The following is a 25,582-nucleotide window of genomic DNA, read 5'->3' as shown; positions in this document are numbered from 1 at the left end:
CAAACAAAACAAAATGTACAGGCAAACCTCTAGACTTGCAAGTAAAGTATGTCAGCACTAATTGGGGAAAACCTATGCTGCAGTTTTCCCTACATGTTACTAAACAGTTAACGGTAACAACCTACTGATAGAAATGTCACCAATTGATCTACGAAATGTATTACTGGGAGCGACACAAGTAATATATGCCCATAAATAATAATTCTTACAGTCACTTCTTTAAGATGAGTTGCTGGGCTAGTTCGAGCATGGATAAATTAGGAAAGCGGCGCACCAAAAGACGAGGAGAGTGGGCGGTCACGTGCACTTGTTGCCTCATCTCCAGTGCTAGTCTTTTCCTGTGCCGCTCTCCATGTATTTATCACTTTTTGAAAATTCTGAATAGTTAATGTATAAACAGTCGTGGCTGAAAATACTACTTATTTGCTTCTAAGGCGCGAAGGAACACAACCACAAGAAAGGACAAGGGTCAATGCGCCTCCAGTGTCCTTTCTTGTGATTGTGCTCCTTCGTGCCTTAAAATCAAATATAAACGCACACCAACTCGCCCAGCGAAAAGTTGTCTTTAAAATGCCCCCACCTCCCCGAAGGGAATCGTGAGGAAATGCGAATGCATTTCTTGCGCCGAGAGTACACGGCGTAGTAATTTTAATGGCGTAAATTAACGACGAGACGAGGATTTGTACCGTAACCATTTATTTACACATTCATCAGAACCTGTTTGTGTTCTCATTGTACTTGACGGCCATAATCTCAGCCTTGTGGTCGCCGTTGGAGTTTCACAGCGGCGTCTCGAGCACACATTTCCGGGTGTTCTTGAGAGGCGCCCAACCAGCGAACGGTCGAGAGTGAGGCGCGAGCGGACGGGAGAGTGGGGCGCAGGGAGGAGAGAGAGCGAACGGCGAGAGAAGGAGCGGCGAAGCACTGCACCTACCCTATCCTACACTCTCTCGCACCACATGCTCCGGTTGCTAGGGGCGAGGATAAGCGCGCGCGCCCGCAGCTGTTGCTATGGGAGAAGGAGTGAGAGCGGAGAGAACACCTGCCGGCGCGCGGACAACGCCGGATGCCTTACATAGCCCGACTAAGAAATGCATTCGCATTTAAAAATTTCACCATCTCCCACTAAAGGGAACCATGTGGGGATGCGAAGGAGCGCATGGGTCGACTTAAAGTTCCGTTCATCCCGCGGCACCTTGCCCGATGCGCACGTGGGGAGCCTTGCCCCACGTGTGCTAGCGCGTGCCAGCACACGTGGTTTTGTCTGCGTTACGCCAAGCTAGGGCAGCGTACTGCACCCTGGGCCCTTAAAGTGCTCTACACGTATCATCATCAAGGCAGTCGAAGAACAAGACGAAGAAGACTTCTCCTTGGCGCGAGCGCGCGCTCTGCACGTATCATCATCAAGGCGGTCGAAGTACAAGACGAAGAAGACTCCTTGGCGCGAGCGCTCGCTCAATATGTTACCGATGGCTATGGTAGGTTTTAGAAAGCGGACGGTCGCCAATGGAACTACGGACAAAGCCCAGCGCAAAAGCTGCTTCGCATCTAAAATATTGCTTACTTGTATGACTTGTATGACACGGATGTGTATGCTTGTTCTGGGTGCAAAATGTGTTGTCCTTTTTTATCATGTTGCTGGCGTCTGCACACACACACACACACACACACACGCACGCACACACACACACACACATATATATATATATATATATATATATATATATATATATATATATATGTGTGTGTGTGTGTGTGTGTGCGCGTGCGTGCGTGCTTCGAGGGCCCCGCCACTCGTGAACAAGTTGGTACGCCACTGCCTGTATCGTGGGAGTACATATGCAGTGTTTATTGCTTTGTGATAAAATTAGATAGCCAGCACTATATAAAACCACAACGACGTTGCACTGACATTACGCCTGCATAGTCTGTTTTTCCAAAGCAGCTCCTAGACATGGCGTGGCTCTGTGGTAGAATACCTGACTGCCACGTAGAATGCTTGGGTCAGATTTCTGCTGGGATCGTAATTTTTATTCTTTGCATTCGTCGGGTCAACGCTACCGATGGCAGTTTTCTTAACGCTCTCGCAATTAAATTACCAATGTCTGTTATCGCCGTTCCTGGGTAGACAAACTGTCGATCACCTGTGGCGCATACCCGTATACAGCGGCCCGTGGTAAACGGGTATGTGCCACAGGTGTCTGGTGGAAAGGGTTTGACGAAGTACGCAACAGGATTTTCACCTTATTCATGTCATGACCAGACACTCGCATTTGTCAAACCCTCGTACCCTGGCATACCAATATTGGTTTACACCAAGTTAAGGAGCCGATCACGAGAGCACCCATGCGTAGGCGGCTAGATAGATTGATAGTTAGATCGCTAGATAGACGCGTAGATAGAAACGCTCAATGTGCCTTGGCTAGGGTGGCTACCTTGGGTTCGCCAAGAAATGCTTTGCATCTAATATCTGGGCGGTGGTCGCAACGTGTGCGCTAAAAGCAACCAAAGTGCCAGGCCCGTAGCCAGGAATTTTTTTCGGGAGGGGGGGGGGGCACTTACTGAAAGGCTTGAATATTTGAGAAAAACGCCTATTTTCATTGTTTATTTTCGGTAAAACACCATGTATCATAAAAATTTCGCCCCCCCCCCCCCCCCCCCCCGGGGTACGGGCCTGCAAAGTGCTATTTCATCTCCTGTGATGTAGGGGCTTGCTAGATATAGGTCACGATAGTAACGCGTGCCGCTTAAATTTGTTCGCCAAATTCTGTTTACCTTGTCTTCAGGAAGAAGGTTTGTGAACGTAACATCGTTCTTACGTGTGTTGTTCATGTGCCTTCTACCCGAATATGGAAAACCAACATGCTCAAGTTTCCATCCCAACCTCAGTCGGCGTTCGGAAACACACTGAAGCGACACAGCAAGCGAGAAAACTTCTTCGATATACGATCCTCGATGCGAATTTCCGCCGTCGTGCTGTCCCTGTGTACAAACACCGGTACGACTCTGCCACTTTAACATTGAGGTACAGGAGAACTGATTTTTAGATTTATTTACTGTGTCTACCGGAGCAACTGCTAATAAAGTTATAATTGGAAGCAATCGAGCGTCCCCGCTCATTTTCGATGCCGCGTTGTATCGCCTCCGAGCACCGCTTACTCATGACAGAGTGTACACGAAAAGCGGCAGGCACTGAAGGAATCCAAAGGGAAAGGTAGGCAGTTTTTTGCACTTACATTTTCTGCTGCGAGCCTAAGAATTATACAGAATATACACATTTATACAGAATTGTATTGCTTAACGACTAACAATAGCGTATACCAGCTATAAGAAGCCACCAAATGACCATAAGGCGTTCACAATAGTGAGCAACGATGGTACAAATACACATACTTTTATTTATTGAAGCCTGAAAACAGCACACAAAAACAAAATAAATATGAACAAATACATATACTTTTTTAATAAGGTTTCAATGCAGTACACACAAACAAGGAAACATCGCTGTAAGCATAGAGTGTAAATGCAGCGTGCAATACCATTTCTCTGCTGAGATAACACACTGTCCTGCCACTAGCTAAACCCTTTGAGGGTTTACGCCGTACATGTACGGCATCACCTAAGAGGCACCAAAGGGTTGTCTTAAAAAAATTTTAAGACAATTTTTTTTTCGGAAATAGTATCGTCTCAATAATTCAGCAATAAAATGTTACACATTTCTGGAGTTCATTTCGCGGAAAAAATTCGACCCTCAAAGGGTTAAAAAAAGTTACGTGGAACTCCCACATCTCCACTACAACGTTATTGACATGGAAACTAGATTCAGTGCTGTGGTATTGGGCTTTCCAGAAGAAATAATCAAGTCAAGTGTTCATCTACAGCATTGGTCCCAAAGTGTACATCACCCTTGGCATTGTGCTCCAAGCATTAAAGGGACACGAAAGGCAAACATTGAATTAATCTATGGTGCCAAATATGCTTTTTAGAAAAAGTGATTTTTTTGCTTATTCACAAGACGTGATGTGGCTGTATAAAGGGAAAATCACGACTGAAACATGCTGTAATAATGCCTGCACAGTTCGAACTACCCACAACGAGCCTGTTTGCTTAAGTAGGTAAGTTGACTCCACTTTTGATCTCATACACTCAGCAATGCATTCATGCCTGCTTTGAGTGTGAGGGCCACATACAGGCAAAGCTGCACTCCCAAACGTAACGCAGAAAATATCATGAAGATTGCACCAAAAAAGGAAGTAAAAAATCCACCGAGGGTTAATATTCGTGGTGCAAAACAACACAGTCAACTTCATTACAAATGGCCGAGATGGTTCCCTACAAAATTAGCAATATAGATTGCATAAACAAGTGCTACTGACTCTTCACTAAGACAGCACCAGTTGTATCTATAGTTGTACATAATTTTTGAACTTACAAAAGCTCGTATGCTCGCAGCAACAATGCTTGTAAAATTAACTTTCAATGTGCCAAATCCGTCATTTCAGATTGACTTAACATTGGCCTTTGGTGTCCCTTAAAAACTTTCAAAACATAGGCAGACTATTGCACACACTATGATATTAGAAATTTTTATCTCCTCAGCTGCCCTTTTCCAGACAAAAGTGCTCCACTAAGATGAAAGTATTGAAAGCAGTCCTAAAAGAAGCAAGCACTAATGCTGTGATAAACAGCACCATTACACTGTGATGCTTTGCAGCTTGAAGCTTACATTGTGCGCACTACAAAACTCATCAGCTGAATGTTCACAAGTTGTTATATCACAGGATGCGTTACAAGCAAACAAATTAATGTAGGCAGACACACAAGGAAAAATATATTTTGGGCGTAACCTTACGTGCAAGAAAGGTAGGCGTAACACACCTTTAAAAGTTCACTGGCCACAACATTTTTTTCTTCTTCGTAATATTATTGCGACCAGAAACACAAAACATGGATAATAACTAACGATCTACATTTTTCAAGGCTCTCTTAGTAAAGTAGACATCCTGCAAATAGGGTGAGGGCATACCATTTACCAGCAGCGTTTCAGTCACGGAAAGTTGGACCACATGCAGAGCATCTCATACAGTGTTGCTAGCCACTATGTTTTGCACTGTATGGGCACAGAATCTTGGCCTGTTGTAGAGATCATTTTTACATCAGTGAAAGTGGTAGCACTCACACCCAATATTACTTCTTATGTGACTTCATAAGAAACACTGCACATGGGTGCACATAAAATGGAAATCAGGAAGTTCCAATAAGACTGAAAGCATTGCACTAAAATATTGCAGCAACTGAATAAAATACATTAAGAAAACAAATTTATACATAAAACATAACTATGAACTCCTAGGCTTCATACCTTGGTCAACAATTAGACAGGTCTTCAGGCATTAAACTATAATTCAAGAAGCACTGCCACTGAATAACACTCCCAACAAAATCTTCATGAGCACTTCACTTATTGAACTGCTGAAACGTTCTGGCCCATCTGAAGCAGACAAAAGTTGAAGTGATCTTTCAAGCACCCTTATGGAAAGCCTCATTGTCTGGCATAGCACACCACAAGCTACAAAACTAGCATCCAGGACACGAGGCATGGATGGGATAAAAGAAATACAAGAGCCTGGTAAAATTAAATTAGCAAGGTAGCTACAAAAGTTGAACACTCTGCAGGGCGACGTGAATCTTGTACAACACAAATTTCTGGCACTCTGCTCTGTTTGAGCACAGTTTTCGTGAGTAATTCTTAGTGGTACATAAATATTTACAATTTTACTATGTGCATTCTAGCCTATCATTCCGGTAAAAAAATTGGGCAGAACTTTTGGTGATCTGACATGGGGTACCCATCTCAGCTCCTGCCACATGACTTTATCGTGATGTTTCCTCGCTACTTTATAGGAAAGAATATGACAAGGGGAATATAAACAAGGGGAGAATACGAGTTCACTTAGTAGTCTGTTTACACAGCATAACAAACAAAAAGGCAGTTTTACACACTGCCCCACAGAGGCACCTACATAAAGTATAGCAATTGGTTCGTACCTACAAGACAGCAGACATAGTCACAAGACAACTGTGCAAATTCTTTCTAACATTTTCATTCCTATTTTTCTTTACCTACCTTCTTGTGCAATGTAAGCGTAACGCCTCATATTCTCAACTGAACCAGGCTTGAGAGCCCTCGACAGTTACTACATCAATAAAAGCTCTGTACTAGTATTAACACACCTGAGAGAGAATGCATACAGATAGCAACACCACACAGAAGAGAGAACAAAGAGAACTCTGTGACAATGGACTTAAATGCAAAACGTCCCAACATTCATGGACTGTCCAACATCATGTGACAGTGCCACAAAGCACAATTATCCTTCTCAAATATTCTTCCTCTGTGCCAGCATATAAACCCCATTAGTGAAACAAGTGCGACAGAAAAATGCATATTCTATTAACTTCAAATACCATGCAATCGCAGCCAGAGCAATATGTACTGTAGCAGAACAGGCTGTTGGGCTAGTTGGTTATCCATGAACACTAAAAGAATAAGCGCTAAAAATTGACGAGCACAAAAAGGAGAACAGACAAAGGACTGGCGCCAGTCTTTTGTCTGTTCTCCTTTTTGTGCTCGTCAATTTTTAGCGCTTATGCTTTCAGTGTTCAATATGTACTGAGAAGCCTTTTTTGAAATCTGAAGACATCCTAAATACAATTAAATGTAACACAGCGACACTCATTATGAGTTTTCTGTAGGCACAGCGGGATATATAGGAGACTTAATTAAATAGGTCTTGCAAACTATACGTGTAAAAATGCTACATTAAAGTGGCATTTCAAAAGCCTCACATTCATGGAGGGACTTTCTTCTCAAGTTCTTCCTTTCTGATCATGTTCATTTAATTTATTAAATACTAGTTTAATTGTCAAACACCTACATTCCATTTCAAATCATGAAAGCAAATGTAGTTGCTAAAATTTAAAAGAAAGCCTGTAGATATATGTCTGAACCCCACTAGTGCATCAAAAGTAACCCCTTTTCTTTTGTGAAGAATAAGTCATTTAACGTGACAGTTACAAGAAGTTGCATACGTCCTGCAATTACAGTAGACTCTCAGTAAACAGAAATCTTTTAAATGGCATTGCTGCTTATATGGAACAACTGCCTCTAATGTGATTGGTTTCGTACTTGAATTCTGCACCTCTGTTCAACTCCTGGTAAACGGAACTCCTGTTAAGCGAAACATATTTTCCTGGTCCCTTCAGGTTCTGTTTAATGAGAGTCTACTGCACAAGGGTTTGGGCACAGTCAAGCTAAACATTTTGCACAGCTTTTGGGTTTTCACAGATTTTTTAAAGACACTGCACGGTAGTTTGGCACACGGCCACATATATCAAGCAGTTATAAAATATTTATATTGTCATGCCAATACCAGTGCAATGATGATAAAGTCCCACGCAACTATAAGCTTGGATTAGTGGATGTCAGTGAATAGTTGTTAGTCCCAGATTACAAATGACAATTAAGAATGGTATTGAACACAATCCAATAGTGGAATAAATAGTGGCAGGTTCAATAGTGCAAAATAAAATAGGAAACAATATAATGCCGTGAAAGGCTCATGCATTACAGCAGTCATAACGTAAATCTTACAAATACACAGCAGCCACTGAGGTCCAATTTATAATCATAACCATGCACACACAAAATTATAAAAATATATATATAACATTCAGATTATTCTGACACTACAGGAGAAATTCATGCATGGATTTCATGGGAGCCTGTTATGTAAACCTAACACTGCGGCCAGTTCATACGGCAGCTGTTTCACACGCAAAATATTACGTGTAAACCACACTTGACAACCGAACCTACAATGAGACGACATATAAAAATATTGGAAACATTACCTCACAGCATTTGTGCTCATTTTGTGCGATAAGAGTAACAAATTAACAATCTTCAAGCTCACAAAAAGCACGAACTGTAAGTTAGCCAGGCATGTATATGGTTGCCTGATAAAAGGTAGCTTAAAAAATACTATGTTGTAAAGCAGTAACGTCAAAACAATGTTATAGCGGTCCACTCGACAAAACAAACAAAAGCAATTTTATACTTGAGACATGGCAGTTGTGCAGTGATACGAAGACTAGTATACGTCCCCTCCAGCTTCACAGAGTTAACTGCATACCAAATCATCCGAGTTACAGTCAACTCATGTTAACTCAACATCCTTCAAACCAGACACCTTTGCTTGAGTGGTGTGAGGCTTAACAAAACTGGGATCCGAACTAAATTACGAGTTTATGCAAACAAATATAGACATACAAATATAGATATAAACATGTAAATGTAGATGTATGTATAGATCTAGACATATGTAAATGTAGACATACAATGTTAGTACACAGGCACTTGTATTCTCATGCCATTTAACATGCTTAGAGTAGAGACAGAAAGAAGCATGCCTCGGTTTTCTTTTTCTTATCTCTATCATTTAGCTTTTCTGCCACTTTACTCCTTAGCTCTTGCTCTTCCTAGGCTAGTGCTGGTTGTTTCTGACAACTAAGGGATTGAGCTGACAAAAGAAATCCAGCCATTAGCCTTCACACTATCCGTTCATGGAAGTAAAACAAAACCTGATCCCTGTGATCACCATGAGGATCTAATCTACAAGTACGGTGGTCGATGCCAATAGAACAGGAAAGCACAGATCATCTGTGTGATATCGTAGACCTTTCTGCTGTGCTTAGATGAGTAAAACTTTGTCAAGGCACTCAAGAGAGCCCTAAAAAGCGATTGTAAGGATTTACTCGCACAGTTGAAGATGTGCTGCATGAAACCTGCACGCAATAAAAGCCTTTTCGAACTTCGTAGCTTCAGAATGCAATGATACCACATCAGGACAACAAAAGGTTTCAGTTTCGTTTGAAATAAATGCAAATTTAATGAAGTTAGAATTTTCATGAGTTGACTGTGCACTCGATGTACTTAATCTCATTTTGGCACGTCGTTTCACATGTGACAAAGCAATGCTTTTGCAACTGCTTTCTGCATGTTATGATACAACACATCCCACCATTCCCATACAATCTGCCATTCCTCACATTTTCATCTGTGAGAGCATATATTCACGGAATACACGGGAGCCGAGAAACAAAACAATGTCTCAACTCTTTCAAGGACAGGTTGCTGTAATCTCAAGATATGGTTTTGCATCCATAAGTAATCATGCCTGCTAACTCCTTCAAATAACCACACGTCGTCCACACAATACACTGGTAATTACGCTAGTAACAAATCATCACAGAATTTCCCTTTAGGAAACAGTTCAGTTTGTTTCGTGCCTTAAATGCTTCCTGCAGTACAATCAATGCACTACATTTGTACATTCCAATGTCCCATGTTAATTCCTGATTAGGCAACCAGGCCATGGAAGTGGCACAGAAGCAAGAATCATACTCATTAATTTCGAAAGCCAGTCTGCTTGGCTCTGAAACTTGTCATAAAAAATTTTGTCCTCATGCTCATGTGCTGTACCACAGTAGCAGCCTTGAGCAAATGAACTGTTCTCCATAAAGAGGCTGGCAGCCAGGAATGCGTGAATGGCAGCTCGAAAAGAGCAGCGAAATGCCATCAATGACACTTTTGAGGGGAGGTAACTCAGTCCTTCTAACTGTGCCAGGTAGGGACAGTAGAATAAACATGTACCATCAACAACGCGCCACTTCGTGTGCAGCTGCAAGGTAGTCGGTCGTCAAGCTGGGCCAGCTTGTAATCGACGGATCATGCTTCAATCTGGCCACTATCATGTTGAGATGGTTGCGGAGAAGCAAGCATTGCAGTAGCAGTTGGGCTCTAGTTCAATCTACAAGCCAATGTCTATGTTCTCATCGTCCTGACCGAGAAGATGCCCTGGCTTTGTCTTTTCGGCTTTGTCTCGCAGACTGCTGAAAAATATGGCGAACGTCGAGCTACGAAGGGAAGACTTGATCTGGGCATCATTCCTGGCAGGCACATCGTCCAGACCGCAGTGGAGTGACAGGTCATCATAGTTGGAACCACGAAAGTTTCCCTGCCGCTGAAGCTCCGAGAGGTACTGAGGTGTTTCCAGGGTGGCCCGTCTTGGTTTCTTAAAGCTAATGAGAAGTCACATAATTAACAAGCTTTCGTGAGTATGCATCACTCCTCATAGCTTAGTAGCATAGCTTTCCCGTCCACTAACCTGGCTGAAATCCATAACGTGGGATTCACAGTCCACAATTTTTCCAATTTTCCCCATAATTTACCCGTTTATATTCAAGCATCTCACCTTTAAAGTTATCCTCCGTAACACTCTCTCTGTAAATGCCACTAAAACCATTTATATAACGTGGCTGCAGCATACAACCAATTTGGGGCAATAACATTCAGTGAGACAAGGTGCAACATTCTCGATAAAGAATAGTAATTTTCTGGCAAGACAGTGTTTTAACAAAATACACTTAGGAAAGCGCTGCACCTTCAAATTATGATAAGAAAAAAATGAAAAGAATTTGTTTACGCTCAGAAAAACAAGAAAACAATTACAAGCCAACAAAAGATGGTGGGCACACCTTTGCAAAATACACCTTTTCACTGTTCAGTCATTAGTATGAAAGTGTAATATATGATGATATTATGATATTGTGCTGATGTATCATCTAGAGTTCCACAGGGCAGCGTGCTTGGACCTTTCCCTTTTTTAATATATATTAATGATCTGCCCATTTCCGTGACGTCACAAATTAAATTATTTGCCAATGATTGTGTGCTTTATAGACGTGCAACATGTAACACTGCTAGTCAATTATTAGAGACTGATTTAGACGCAATAAGGGCATGGTGTTCAGACTAGCTAATGCCATTAAATAGTATTTCCAAAACTAAGCTCATCGCATTTACTAATAAGCAACGCATACCAACCCCCTACTCCCTTGATAAGAGCACTGTAGAACTTGCAACAACTTACAAATACCTTGGCATCAATCCCCAGTCAAACTTATCATGGATTAACCACATCAGTATTACCCTCACCTCTGTTAACCGCATTCTTGGACTCCTCAAACATAACTTAAAAGAAGCCCCAGTGCACGTTAAGAAACTAGCATACATCACGTTACTCCATCCAAAATTAGAATATGCATCTGCCATCTGGGACCATGAACAAGTATCATCAATAACATAGAAGCCTTGACGAACTGTGCTGCGTGATTCATCTTTTCTGATTATTCACGTTACACTAGCATCACCTCGTTAAAGGAAAAAAACCTGAGTTAGACAGCCTAGCACTTTGCTGTAAAATTTTCCGGTTATCACCATTCCATGAACTTTATCATTATCCTTCACTTCACGATGAATTCTTTCAGTCACCGCTAGTTATCTTCCCACGTCGTGATCATACGTATAAAGTCAAAGGCATAAACTACCAGTCTTCCAATTATGCACATTCATTCTTTCCGCGCACAATAACCGAATGAAACGCACTGCCATCAGACATTGCTACAGAACACAACCTTAGTAAATTTCAAGACCTTATTCACAAACAACTTGTTACCTAATCTTAATATTTAAATTTTTCTTTTTCTTCTTTTGTTCTTCGCTGTGCTTTTCTGGTGACTTCGGCTGCTGTTTCATGTTTGCAGTGATGCTACCGAGGACTTCTGTTCTGGAGCAATTTTTGGAGCAGCAAAATTTCCCTTTTGGAGCACTTTGGAGCAGCAAAATTTTCATCTTGGAGCACTTTGGAGCAGATAACTTTGCATCTGGGAGCACTTTGGAGCAGCGAATTTTACATCCTGGAGTGCAATACAGAAGCATATTGCATTAACATTCAAGCACCTGAGTATTATTATGGGGCTCTTATGAAGGCTAGAAATATTTCGATTCATTGCAAATCTCATAGAAAAATCAACTCAGGAGCATAGGCGTGCACACAGGGGGGCAGGGGGGCTGCCCCCCCCCCCCTCAATCACCTAAGAGGGGGGGGGGGCACAAAATCTGCCCCGTACATTGACCCTTGCGATAGCAATTATATGGACACTCTCGGCGGATTTTTGCCGTCGCTGTTGCCGTAATTTTCCGTATAAAGTCCAAAATAATAACATCACCACGCGCATTCTAGCCGCGGGTAAAAGCTCGCGAGCGCTGGCGACGAACGCGGCTGAAGCGGAGATTAAACTAGCCGGCCGTCTGTCTCCGCTGCACGGACAGCGCATGAGATAACATCTTCCCGCGTGCGGGCCTGCCGTCGATTGCTCATCAAACAGAGAGGAAACGCCCTGCCCGTCTTTCGTAAGAAGTATGAAGGGACGCCAGGGGAGCGGAAGGGGGGGGGGCGCATCGTTCGAAGGGCGCAGTCGCTTGCGCGCGCGCTATCTCGAGGCATCAGGAGACGGCTCGTAAACTTGCTGTGCTCTCAACGCTTCCTTCGCGTTTAGAGAACTCAGAGCAAGAAAACGCTTCGGTTCCTGGAGGGGCCATATTCGCTTAAACCAGCGTTTTGTCGAGTTCGCGAGATCGGATCCAAAAGAGTTAGCTGCTAGTCTTACTTCGTTTCACAATACAAATTTTTTGGTATCTCATTCATTGCTTCGCTCTTAAGCGAAACTGAGTTTCTTTAACTGTTAGCTATACCCCCGAAAGCGAGGGGCGGACGTGTAACATGGCGTAGCCGCTTCACTGTGGGCCGTCAGCGACGGGCCCGCTACTGACAGCTGCGCATTTTCCGCTGCTCCGACCAGGAGATATGTTTTTACTAATGAGATGACATTTTTAAAAAAGCAAGCAAAAAATTCGAATTGGAACTCTAGCACGTGAGCTCGAAAGGGCAGGGCCTTTTAGGGGGTATTTACCGCAGAGTGATTACAAACTCGGACGTGCTGGCGGAAGGAATTACGAAAAAGCTGTTCTGGATGAAGATGCATGGATAAAGTATATCTGAGGAAAAGTGTCAACGCGTTTCCACCATTCGCGTGCTCTTCCATAAACGCGAAGCAAGGAAAATTCGATATTGCCCCATATATCTACTGCGAGCGATTCCAGATTTCATTCCGCGATGTCCGGAAACAGAAGTGACAGACATTTTAGCGGCACTCATGTAGTCATTACTGAGCATTACTTTCCTTACGTGCCGTGCGACGCTTGATACGAGCTATCAGCAGCGTTTCTGGAACAGACGACGTCCGCCGATGAATCTCCGTCGCACTTTCTCGCTACCGATAGGCCTAGACGTCACGAGCATCTGCGGAGAGCGCGTTTTTGCTGTCGAGCCGACTTGCAGAACAGAAGCTGCGTCGGCACCGTGCATGACATCGTGGCTTACTCGGAACGCACGCGCGAGCGCTATTTATTCAGCGGAATAATTCTTGGTCCATGATTGCGACTTTATTGGCAGCCCCAACATCGAGCTGCACATGTTCTGACGCGCCGGCGGTGCGATTGCCGGTGATAGACGCCCCCAAACCCGAGACTTTGGCGCAGTTTGGCGCAAATTTCGTCGATATTATCAGGATGGCGCAGCAAATACAATTTGGCGCACTTTGGCGCAGTTGGCGCAGGAGTGGAATCACTGTGTTTGTTATCTGTTTGAAAATGAATATTGTACATTGTTTCACTCCATTTGCTTTGTACCTTTGTTTCAACTTTTGAAATGCGTAACAGGTAGCCGATGCCTGTCCCCCATGTAATACCCTCATCATGAGGGCCTTTCGTTTTTTTTAAAATAATTATATAAACAAACAACAGTCACAGTTCAACGGACAGCCTCAAACACTACTGCATCATCTTTGACAGATCTGATAGTACAGTAAAACCTCGGTAATTTGTACTCGGTTAATTGGGAATCCCGGATAATTTGTATTATTTGCGCGGTCCCAAATTTTTACATGTAAATTTAACCGGATAATTGGTGCGGCCAGTCTGCGACTTCCCGGTTAATTGGCACACTTGGCCGCGACTTCCAAGATATGCAAAGGGTGTTGCGAATCTCGGAGGCTGTAACTAAAACATGCATTTTTTTTTTTTTTTTTGATGTACGGATCTCGAAGGCCATGTTTTTTTTTTACCGGAAATACGTCGTAGACGCCATGTTTTAGCAATTGCCAGGCGGCGATGCTTGCGGTTGCGATCATGATCATCATCATCTCAACAGCGATGTTAGCCACTCTAGCGAAGTGAATGTTTTGTGGAGTCTTTGTGCCATTTGGATGTTGGCTGGCGAGCATTGTGCGATTCGGCGCGAATGCTCCATTTGTCTCCTGTCTCCGCTTGAGTGTCTTCCCTGTGAATTAGTTGATTGAGGTGTGCTTGGAAGGAAGATGCCGAAGTACAAGAGCTTGTCCCTGCACGAAAAGGTGTGCTTAATTGAAGAGGCCAGCAAGTCGACGGCGTCGAAAACGGCTCTCGCCGAAAAGCACCACGTGCCTCTGTCAACGCTGTGCAACATCATCAAGAATAAGGAGAAAATTCTCGATGCTTACAGCAAGACGCACTCGTCAAAGCGTACACGAGTACGCCCGCCTACGTATGCCGACGTTGAAGCAGCTCTGATCGACTGGCTGCAGAAAGCCAACGCAGCACACCTTCCTGTGAATGGGACCATATTGCGTGAGAAGGCCAACCAGCTGGCGCTGCAACTTGGACATTCCGAGTTTAAATGCAGCAATGGATGGTTTTGCCGATTTAAGGAGCGCAACAACCTGACATTCGTGACTGTTTGTGGCGAGAGTGGCAGCGCGGATCAGTCTGTTGTCGACGGCTGGAAGCAGCACACCTTGGCTCCACTACTCGCCAAGTACGAAGCAGCAGATGTTTACAACCTTGATGAAGCTGCTCTGTTCTACAAAATGTTGCCTACGAAGACGTTCGCTTTGAAGGAGGCAGACATTAAGGGGCGGAAACAGAACAAAGATAGAATCACTGTTTTGTTTGGTGCAAGCATGTGCGGTGAGCACAAGCTGCTACTGCTTGTTATTGGGAAGACAGAAAAGCCTCGTTGTTTCAAAAATGCACGACTGCCATCTAAGGATGACCTGATCTATAAAAACAACAAGAAAGCTTGGATGACGGCTGCACTCTTTGAAGAATACGTGCGGCACCTTGACCGCAAGTTTGCGGCCGCAGGGCGCAGCGTTTTGTTCGTCGTCGATAATTGCCCAGCTCACGGCGACATTCAGAACCTGCAGGCAATCAGGCTGGTCTTTCTACCCCCGAACACGACGTCGCTATCGCAGCCGATGGACCAGGGCGTCATACACCATACCAGGAAAATATATCGCTACAATCTGTTGAAGCGAATGCTCCTTTGCTATGACAACGGAAAGGAGTATAACATTGACCTCCTCGGTGGTATTTGCCTCATTGTTCACGCATGGAGGCAGGTGGAGGCCACCGTTATTCGACGGTGTTTTGAGCACGCCAGTTTTGTGAAAGAAGAGGCAACCTCCGCTGAGTTTGCTGTCACCGCTGTCACTTGCCCGTTTGATGAAGAAGGGGAGACTCTCTGCGCTCGATATGAGGCTTTGCACGCGGACGAGGAGTGCACTCCAATCGGATTCTCCGAGTACGCAAATGTCGAGTGCACAGTGCAGACGTGTTACGCCGACATCGACAGCGAGATAGCTGCGAGATCGACCGATTCGGCCTCTAATGTTGACAGCGATGACGAGCCCTCCCGAGCACCCCCCTTTGGCGGATGTCATCGATGCCTTGAGTGTTGTGCGCAGCTTCGTCGAGTGCAACGGCGGCGAGGCTGAGATGCTGCGCCTCATTGACAGGCTGGAAAATATGACTTTCAGTGCTGGGAACTACCAAACGTGTCAGTCACGCATGGAGGAATTTTTCTCCAAGTAGGCTGACTTGCCACAATAAAGGTGTGACTTCCGTACATCACGTTTTCTGGCTGATTTCTTTGATTTCGCGTTGTTTCGGATAATTGGGAATCCCGCTTAATTGGGATATTTTTCTCGGTCCCGAGGCCTTCGAATTAACGAGGTTTTACTGTATCTCCAGTTGGTCTCCTGTAAGGTGTGCAAAACTCTGCTTGTAGTAATCATATACACAACACGCTTCCAAGAGTTAAATTTAAAAATGACCCTGATAAGGTAAGCCATGTGATGCCGCAGCAACTTACAGCTTGAGCATGAGTGAAAACGAAACTACTGAGACACTTGACATGGCCATGGCTAGAGATCCCATCCAAGGCTTGAGGACGAGACCATAGGGCATGAAAACACCTGCACAGCAAGTCACATGTGTGATCGACAATCGCATTTGCACAAGAGATCACACCAGTGGGATGTACCTCATTTTTACGCTTCTGTTTTTCACTTTTTTCACTAATGCAAGGTTGGCACAATAAACAAAGCTAGCAAGCAACACAACGGCATGCATTTTTTCTTGTGAGGTGATTGGTGGTGACAAAATCATTTGTGCTTAGTTGTCAGGTCGACCTGCTGTGTGAAGGATGCAGTTACTGGGTGTCACGTATCCAAAGAAAGCGCGGAGCAAAGTAAGAAAATGTAGTGCTATGAATGAAAAAATTTGCATAGCTTCTACTAAGTCGCACAAGGCTTGGTCACAGCAGAGCTGGTGGGCACCTAGCCGGTCCAGGCTTGGCTGCGCTTTTACACTCTCACCTCTCTCTTTCCCACCCCTCGCATCACTATACTATACATGGCTATGGTTTCAGTCTTTTTTTCTCTACTCTTTTTAGTGTCTGTTTCTTTCTATCTCTATCTATTTCTTTCTCTGTCTTTCTATCTTTTCTCCCTTTCTCTCTATTTTTCTCTTTCTTTATCTCGCTCCCTATAGACATTCTCTCGCCTTCTATCTTTTTCTCGCTGTCTCATTCTTTCTATAGCTTTCTTTCTCTCTCTCTCTCTCCAAACTCGTTCTCCCCACCTCCTTTCTCTCCCCCTCACCTTCACTTTCCTTTCCCACCCCCTTGCTATACTATACTATCTGTACAAGGCTATGCTATGCTCTGTTAGCGTGCTTGGATAGCAGAGTGGTTACGATGCTTGCCTTCGGATCGTGGGTACACGGGTTCGAATCTTGCCTCACCAAGAAATTTTTTTTGTCAAGAATTTCTCTCTCTCTTTCGCTCTCTCTGTACTCGTTCTCTCGCCCATCAGAGTTACTCCATCTCACGCTGGACAAATCGGCGCACGTGTTCTGGTAGCAAAGCAGAAGAGGAAGAAGACGACAAAGAGAGTGCGTGCCGGTTCATGATGATGATAGTTTTTTTTCTACGACACACAGCGAAACTCTAGCATAACAGCTCTGCTGTAAGATGGATGTACACATCTTTCTGCATAGAAACTGATTATTGCAAGTATGAAGATAATTCATAGAGGTAACTAAGGTGAGTACATTTGGCACAGGCAAGAAATGGCAAGGTAAAGACTGTGAACAACCGACAGAGTGGCCGAGTTTTGTTCATTGGAATTGGCAAATTTAATACAGCTGTTGTTTGTGCCATGTTTGAAAGTCTCGTGTATGCCCCAATTTTCCTGAATTCGAATTGAAAGCGAATCGTAAACAGTTTTTTTCTGCATTGCCAAGGTCAAATCATCAGAAGCCAACTGTTTTGATACAAACCCTGGACAATGAAACTCTGCCTGTGTATGTCCTTAACATTAAAGGGACACTAAAGGCAAATATTAAGTCGACGTTGATTGTTGAAATAGCGGTCCAGAAACCTCGTAGTGCTGCTTTTGTGCCAAGGAAGTGCTTATTTTGAAATAAAATCACGTTTTTAGTGGTCCGCATCGCGTTAGCGCGCTTCAAATCTCCCGCCGGAAAATACGACTTTCATACGTCACTGCTGCCGTGCCCAACGTTGCCCGCTTTTACTGCGCGGCCGCCGACACTAGTAGCAGCCGAGCGGAAGTAGCGGGAGCCACAGTAGCAACAACGGCGGCAAAGACTTGCTCGGATGGGCACATTCAAAGCCTTCACCAAGTTGCAGTTGGTCTCGTAATCCTCAGTACGAAAGTGCAGCGAGCACACACGCAGAGGTTTTGACTGTTTAGCACACTGGCACAATGGCATGACACTAAGCCACTTCGAGCGTAAGGGTTCATTCCGCAGCACCCAGTGAAAAGACACACTGGTTTCCTTGTTGCAGCACTGGCGTTGTGCACCATTCGGGCGTCCGGCAATATCACACGCATGCGGCATTTTGTCGAACTTTCTGTCAGAGCGACTTTCACGAGCGCGCAAAACACGCACGGCAGTAGGCGATCCTGAAACTACCACTGAGACGGGCGGGCGCAGTTCGGCGAAAATGGAACCTTTGAACCACGCGCGCCGTTCCCCATGGCAACGCCACGGAGGTTTTGTCTTCTATGAATCAAGCGGAAACGAACAAACAGCATTTTATTAATTCTTTTGATGCTCGGAATGTTCTTTTTTTACTGCTGCTAGTTTGATTACTAGTGATTTATTGTAGGCCGACTTCCATACGCCACCGGGATCACTTCGAAAATGTCCCAATTGTGGCGCTCATCATGTGATACATTTAGCTTAATTTCTCGGTAAGTAGGGCACTGCTGTTGATAATATTGCCATTTTAGAAGTTGTCATACATTGGGCTTTCACTCTGACATAAATTGTTATTTGCCTTTAGTGTCCCTTTAAGAAAGCAGTTATTGACTGCTGCCAAATCAAAGCAATGAGTGAAAATGAGCACAAATACGTGAAAGAGACCTAGAAGGGTACGTACCAGCTGCCAGTGGAATTCCAACAAGGTTGTAGACAGTGGCAAAGAAAAAATTGAGGCGTATCTTTTTTACAGTGGCTCTGGAGAGGGCTATGGCACCGACAACATCAAGGAGGTCATTCTGAAACAGGATGATCACATAACAAACCTACAAAACCTGAATGACAACTTAAAAGAATACTAAAGTGAAACAATAAATCAGTTTATACCAATAAATTACTGTTTGAGAACTCTATCATTATCAATTTTGTCATAATTGCTTTACTGCAAAGAAAACTGAGGTCAATGTTTCATTTTCAGATTTTGCCCCAATTTTAATATCGCTTTCTGTTTGTATTTTGGCCTAGCTGGCTCAGTAAGATTTCCTGAAACTTACCATGTTAGGTCTCCAATTCCCATAGAACACAATTTATTTCATATTTACCAATAAAGAATTAAGTATATGCAGGCTCTAGGAGTCAAAAGCTTTGATGCCACAGCAAGTTGGTATGAAACTTCAAGGCATTGTGGTGTCCCCAGTTGCATTTTATTTTTGCATGTTTCTGGCTAACCAAGCATCTTCTTGAAGCTTGGTTAGCTAGAATAGTAACTTTCTATTACAAGGGTATTTGTTTTTCTTTTGTGTTCCTTTCTATTACAAACTGTGCACATCAAGCGAATCACAAAAGCATCACTTCAAATAAGAATTACACGGTTTATAAGCAACTTGTAATTAAGCCATTGAAGTGGCTGCCTCATTAAAGATTAAGGCCCCTTTAAGCATCTTGTAAGTGGAAAACGAAGTAATATACTGTACAATAGTAAACATGCGTCTTTACGAATGGTCAGTACTCACACGAACAAGGACAACATCGGCAGCCTCAACTGCAACGTCGGTGCCATTAGCAATGGCAATGCCAATGTCAGCTTGAGCCAGGGCTGGGGAGTCGTTGATGCCGTCTCCCACCATGGCAACACGTCGTCCCTGCTCTTGAAGCCTTCGGATCATCATCACCTTATGTGACGGGAGCACTTCCGAATAGACATGTTTGATTCCAACCTGGAAACGATGCGAGGAACCAGCATGGTTGTCCAGGCAAAATACAAAACAACACAGGCTGTTGTAATGTGGGCTGAATCACAACCTTATTAAATAGAGCCAAGGGACACGCTAATTTGCGTCAATGACAAAAGTTAAGGCCCAATGCAGTGTCTCACAATTCTGAGAAACACCATCATTTTTGTAAAATCTAAAGTTTGCTGTTATTAAATTCGAAACGTAGAGCAAAGCACCACTAATTATCAGCAGAAGCATGCACTGTAGCGTACTAGCTCTAATACACATGCAGACTAAGCAGATTAATATAAAAAAGACACATTGAAAAAATACAAGTGCAGTATAATGAACTACCAGCGCAAGAATGGTAACTGCAAGTGATCAGAGAAACAGCCATGCGGCTGCCCACACCTGACGAGCTATCGAAGCTGCAGTGCGCTTGTTGTCGCCTGTGAGGAGAATAACATCGTGGCCCATTTTCTTCAATGTGTAAACTGTCAAGTTGGCTTCAGGCTTGACAGTGTCAGCAACTGCCAGCATGCAGACCAGCACTCCTGTCAAACGAAAAAAAAGGGAAGAGAAGTTTATCCCGTATGGTTCTTTGCTAACTATATAGAGTGGTAAGCAGTTCAGCAGTCTCATGAAGATTTATTTTAGTTTTTACAACACTAGCCAGAAATTAGAAACCCCTTCATGTATGAAATTGTGTACTACGTTTGTGGATATGAGTTAGAAAACAGACAAAAAGAAGAAGCAGCGATAATAAGAGTGAAATGAAACAAGCAGCCAGGTATGTTTGAGAAAGCGGTGAAATTGGCCAAGTGCAATGGAAAGACTAAAGATAGCAAATGTGGTAATAACTGTATACTGTCGAAACCCGCGATAACGAAATCCCGAGGGAACGAAATTCTCACCGCAACGAAATATCTTCGGAGCACCGGCGAACGCCCATAGGAGTCAATGCATTTCGTAACTCGCGACTACGAAAGATATTCATACGGCAGTCCCTCATTAACGAAATTTTTGAAGCACTAGTGCTCAAATAATCGACTCTCGCAACATTAACTACATTCCAAAACTGCTCTAATGCATTCATGCTACACTTAAATTGTGCAAAACTATCGCTACAGCGCACTTGAGAAGCAGCCGCCATCATTGTTTACAAAAAAACAAAGCTGGCGACAATGATGATGATGATGGCTTGCCGAAACACTTGCTCATTATCGCGGACTACGTAGCCAAATCCACATTCCTCATGAGTTTCGTTCGTTGGATTGGCTCTTTACTAGAGCTGTGCGAATAGCAAAATTTTGGGTGCGAAGCGAATTCGAATAATAAATATTGAGTGCGAATCGAATCGAATAATTTCGAATAATTTTCGAATATTTCTCAAACATTTTTCGAATATTTCGAAGTGAAATTACAGAAAAAGTTGCAGAGAATCCCTAAGTATGTTCTTGTGAGATAGCAACATGAAAGTGTTTCTTTTTGCTAGGTTGATGAAGCGCTGGTGGGGTCATATTTCATAGTTGTCTTTCTTATCAAGAATGAGGCAATGTAGATGCCGAATTGTATTTATGTACGTGATTTGGTGCAACCAAAGTGTTGCCGACAACACTTTACACGTGATAGGCAGAGATGCCATTTCCTCAGCCTCTCCTCCTCTTTCAACTTCTGTGGAAGGCCAACTGGTGTGGCAGACAAGGGTGTGCCCCCTTCAAGTCCGGAATTCCAAATCTGCCTCGTAGACGTCAATATATAAGAACATCTGAAATTTTGGATGCTAAAAAGCTTCGGTGTCCGATTTTTCGGACTTCCTGCCCAAATTTCAGGTCCAAAACAGCATTAATTGAGCCCCCAACTCTGCCACATTTTTCATCTCCATATTGGAACCAGCGTTTTCTTGAGTACATTTGCGACCGTAGCGGAGCTTGAAAGGCAGCTTTGCCGCAATACGGGCTTCTGATCAGGTGAAGCATATTGAAAATCTAGGGACCACTTCCAAACGGACGTTGACTGTCTCTTGGCTAAGTGCGACCGTAACGGAGCTTGAAAGGCAGCTTTGCCGCAATACGGGGGTGTGATGAGGTGAAGCATATTGAAAATCTAGGGATCACTTCCAACCGGACTTTGTCTCTTCGGGGCTTGAAAGGCAGCTTTGCCGCAATACGACAGTGTAATCAGGTGAAGCATATTGAAAATCTGAAGGGGTCACTTTCAACCGGACGTTGACTGCATTTGTCTATGGGAAGTTCGAATAGTTCGATTAGTAAAATTTCAGTGCGAATCGAATCGAATAGCAAACACTATTCGAAAAATATTCGAAATTTCGAATATTCGCACACCCCTACTCTTTACTTAGCTTTGTCGGCTTTGCGCGCACATGGTCGCGTGTGTGGAGCCATTTGTGGAGCGTTTGCTTGGTCGCTTGGTGCAACGTGAATTGTGTGTTGCGACTGCTTCATCCGATTTCGCTGCCTGCGAAGATGCCGCCTCCAACGAAAAAGCGGAAGTTCATCACGCTGGAAGATAAGGTTGCAATCATCAGTGAGGTGGAAAAGGGCAGGAAAAAAATGGACATCGCCGAATAATTCGGCGTTGCGTGCAGCTCGCTGTCCACGATTCTGCGCTGATCCACGCTGATTCAGCAGAGCCGGAAGAAGGTTCGCCTGTAGGCGCACTTGATGACGGTACTGGTGACAGCGCAGTGCCGCCGTCACTGACCAGTGCATGGGGCGAACTTTGTGCCGTGGCAAACGAGATTCCCGATCGAGAGGCATGAAATTGCTGCATGGTAAGGCCCGCCAAAGCAGACTTACTGACTTTTAGAAATAAAATGTGTTTTTTGCCAATTCCATGTGTTTTCTGCCGCGTTCTCGCGCCAACAAAATTCCCGCAAGAGCGAAATTTTGTGCTTTCCCCGCCGATTTCGTTATTGCGGATTTCAACTGTAGAGAATAGAGGCAAGGGACAAAGAGGCAGACGGACATGAACTAACAACAGCACCAAGAGAGGCAGCCAGTGCTCGGAACACATCAGCTTACTTAATATGTAGTGATGGGCTAGTTAATGAGCTATGATATTTGATGAAGCAGTGCACAAAGGATACAATCACGCACACATAAAATGACACAAGCACAAGCGCTGGGCGCTTGTGTTTGTATCATTTTATGTGTGTGTGATTGTATATGTTGTGTGCTGCTGCATCAAATAATCAGCTTATACAGTCAGGAAGACAACAAAATGTGCACTGTCAATGCATGTCTGTTGTATGAACCCTACAACCCAATGAGTGCAGCCCCAAATGCACACATTAGGACACCTAATGAAATGTGAAGCTCACATTTGTACGCTTCAGAGCACATCAGCTGTTACGGGCATAAGCAAAAAACATTGCGCACAAGACAGCATGACTGATAAGCCAACAGAATGATTACCATCGATGGCACAGAGTACTGCTGTCTGGCCCTTCTCTTCGTGCTGCTCCATGAGTTTGCTCACTTCGATGTCGACTGCAATGCCATTGCGATGCATCCATTCCCTGTTGCCAATGAGAACAGTGCTGCTGCCAACATGGATGGACAAGTGTTCTGTGGAAGCCAAGCATATCAGGTTAACCTGCAGTTATGACTCTCCCACTACAGTCCTGAAGCAGTAAAACATCAGAAGTGCCCCTGTGTCTACCTTGAGCCATATTAACAAGAATACACTGCTGAAATGTTACCTTAGGTATTGGTGAGCAATATAAAGCTCCAAACCTCGTGTTACATGATTGAAGCAAACAAAACCCGCGAAAATAATGATCAAGTACAAAGATGTTACTCCAGCAAAAAAGAATTGTCAAATGTTTCCATAATGAACATGGCTGTAACGAATGATTAGCTATAATGAGGTAAATATAGAGTTTGATTGGTCATGCTAAGCTTCAATGGGGCATTCCAGTATAATGAAATTGAAAATGTGCGATCCAACAGTGTATCGGTTATGCGACTAAAAACATATATCCTGGTAGCAAAAATATCGAATACAGTCACTGCTCAATCTTTCAGACGCCTGAATTCAAGATGCAAAACATCGACAGACCGTTGAAATTCGCAAGACACCCTTTGCTGGCCTATTGTAGACACCTCATTTGCATTTATTTCATATAGATGCGATCGAACATTTTTTTTTATTTGGCAATCCATGCATGTATGCTTATAATGAATATAAGATATAAGAAAAGTATCTTCCTGTCTTATCAGAACTTGTTATAATAAGGTTGAGAGGTATATAAGCTGCAACGGGTTCAATTATGCTTGTGACACTGGAGCCCATTTCCACAGTGCAATAGCACTAATGCCGCTAACGTGTTACCAAGATAAACATGCGTTTCATCTGATTCAGCTACAGTGAATAATGTTTTACTATATTCTTAACTTTAAAGTTAGAAACAGCACAACTCACTGAGGCCCCTTCTGTTTCGAGGGCTTTGTACAAACCACAGTATTGCTGATTCACAAGAAACCCTGCATGAAATGTGCAATGCCAAAGATGCACAATGGCTACTTCACTCTTGTTTCGAGACGAAGGCGGCTCTACTGTACCCCGAGCAGAATTCCTCAAATGTTATCATCACCATGAAATGTGAAAAAAAGATCGTGAGCCTTCTCATAATTTGCAAGCATGGTTCTCAGCATTGCACATTCACCCAACTAATGGCATTGGAGGTCATCGTTCTATTGAAGATGAAGTATGAGATGCATGCACTGCATGTTTTCTCTTGCAAACAGATTTATTATGGGTGCCACGTCTACATTTTTCCTGCTGTAAAACGAGCACACTATGTTTCTACATGCTGTTTGGAAAAATGACTGCATTGCCATTAGTTGTGCGAATTGCCTCACAGAAAAACTTGTTTTGCCATTATGGCTGGTTGTTTTGTGCCAAAGAGACTCAGGCTATGAGAGACACTGTAGTGGAGGGCTATGGATACTTTTGATGACCTGGATTGTATTAAAGAGCCAGTAAACAGTTATATATTTCCTGTACTTCCTTTTCAATAAACTGAGTTGTGAGTTCGAGCCCGTTTGTCTTCTCGCCTTTCATTTTCGTCTATTGTGTGCGCGCCGAAATGTTCCCAATAATGTCCTCAAACCAACTCGCCCAGCTCTTCATACTATTACAGTAAACAGGCTCAGACTTTTTTTTTTACACACCCCAAACAAGCTTGCCAATTCGTACAGTAAACCGCAGTGATCACATTTTCCAAATATTACAGTGCTGCGCGCCGTGCAGACCCTCCATTTCGAAAAACAATTCCCGCGCCTCTTTCCTTCGCCTGACCAATCCCCCTTGTACATGCAGTGACGCAAACTTGCCCATGGGCAACTTGACGGACCACTGAGCTCGTCGATTGGTCTAAACCAGGTCTCAACAAACAGTTGTCAAGTTAACGTCAGTTCTTGTTCCCACCCACCGATACGAAACTGCGCTTTGTTTCTGGGCCCTGCAGTGATGCGGTTTCAACCACACAGTTGTCAGGTTGTCGAGCATATATTCATCGCACTGCATAGCACCTGTGTGCACTTCGCTTTCGACATGAGCAACACGTCAAGGAGGCGTTGTTCAGCTGTCAGCTGTAAATCGAGCAGAGAGAGGGAGAATCTCCGGTAGCTCGGACAGGTCGCGCTTGCTTGGTTTTCCCATTGCAAGAGCGGCAAGCAGAGTTCTTTTCTTTCACGCCCCTTCGTCGTCTTGGAAAGCAGGCATGCATTCCTGCTGCATTGTGAAGTGTCACAAAGGATTAAAAATACCAAAC

The 25,582-nt window shown here is 43.7% G+C and overlaps 1 pseudogene; it reads right to left on the bottom strand.

The window, feature by feature from the left end:
• Positions 1 to 3,380: 3,380 nt before the first annotated feature.
• LOC119382609 (copper-transporting ATPase 1-like) overlaps positions 3,381 to 25,582 on the bottom strand; it is a 65,540-nt pseudogene continuing 43,338 nt past the window's right edge.

This window comes from Rhipicephalus sanguineus, chromosome 2 (assembly GCF_013339695.2).
Source record: "Rhipicephalus sanguineus isolate Rsan-2018 chromosome 2, BIME_Rsan_1.4, whole genome shotgun sequence".
Taxonomy (NCBI): Eukaryota; Metazoa; Arthropoda; class Arachnida; order Ixodida; family Ixodidae; genus Rhipicephalus; species Rhipicephalus sanguineus.
Note: the sequence above shows the minus strand (reverse complement) of the source record. Positions and strands in the feature narration are given on the sequence as shown.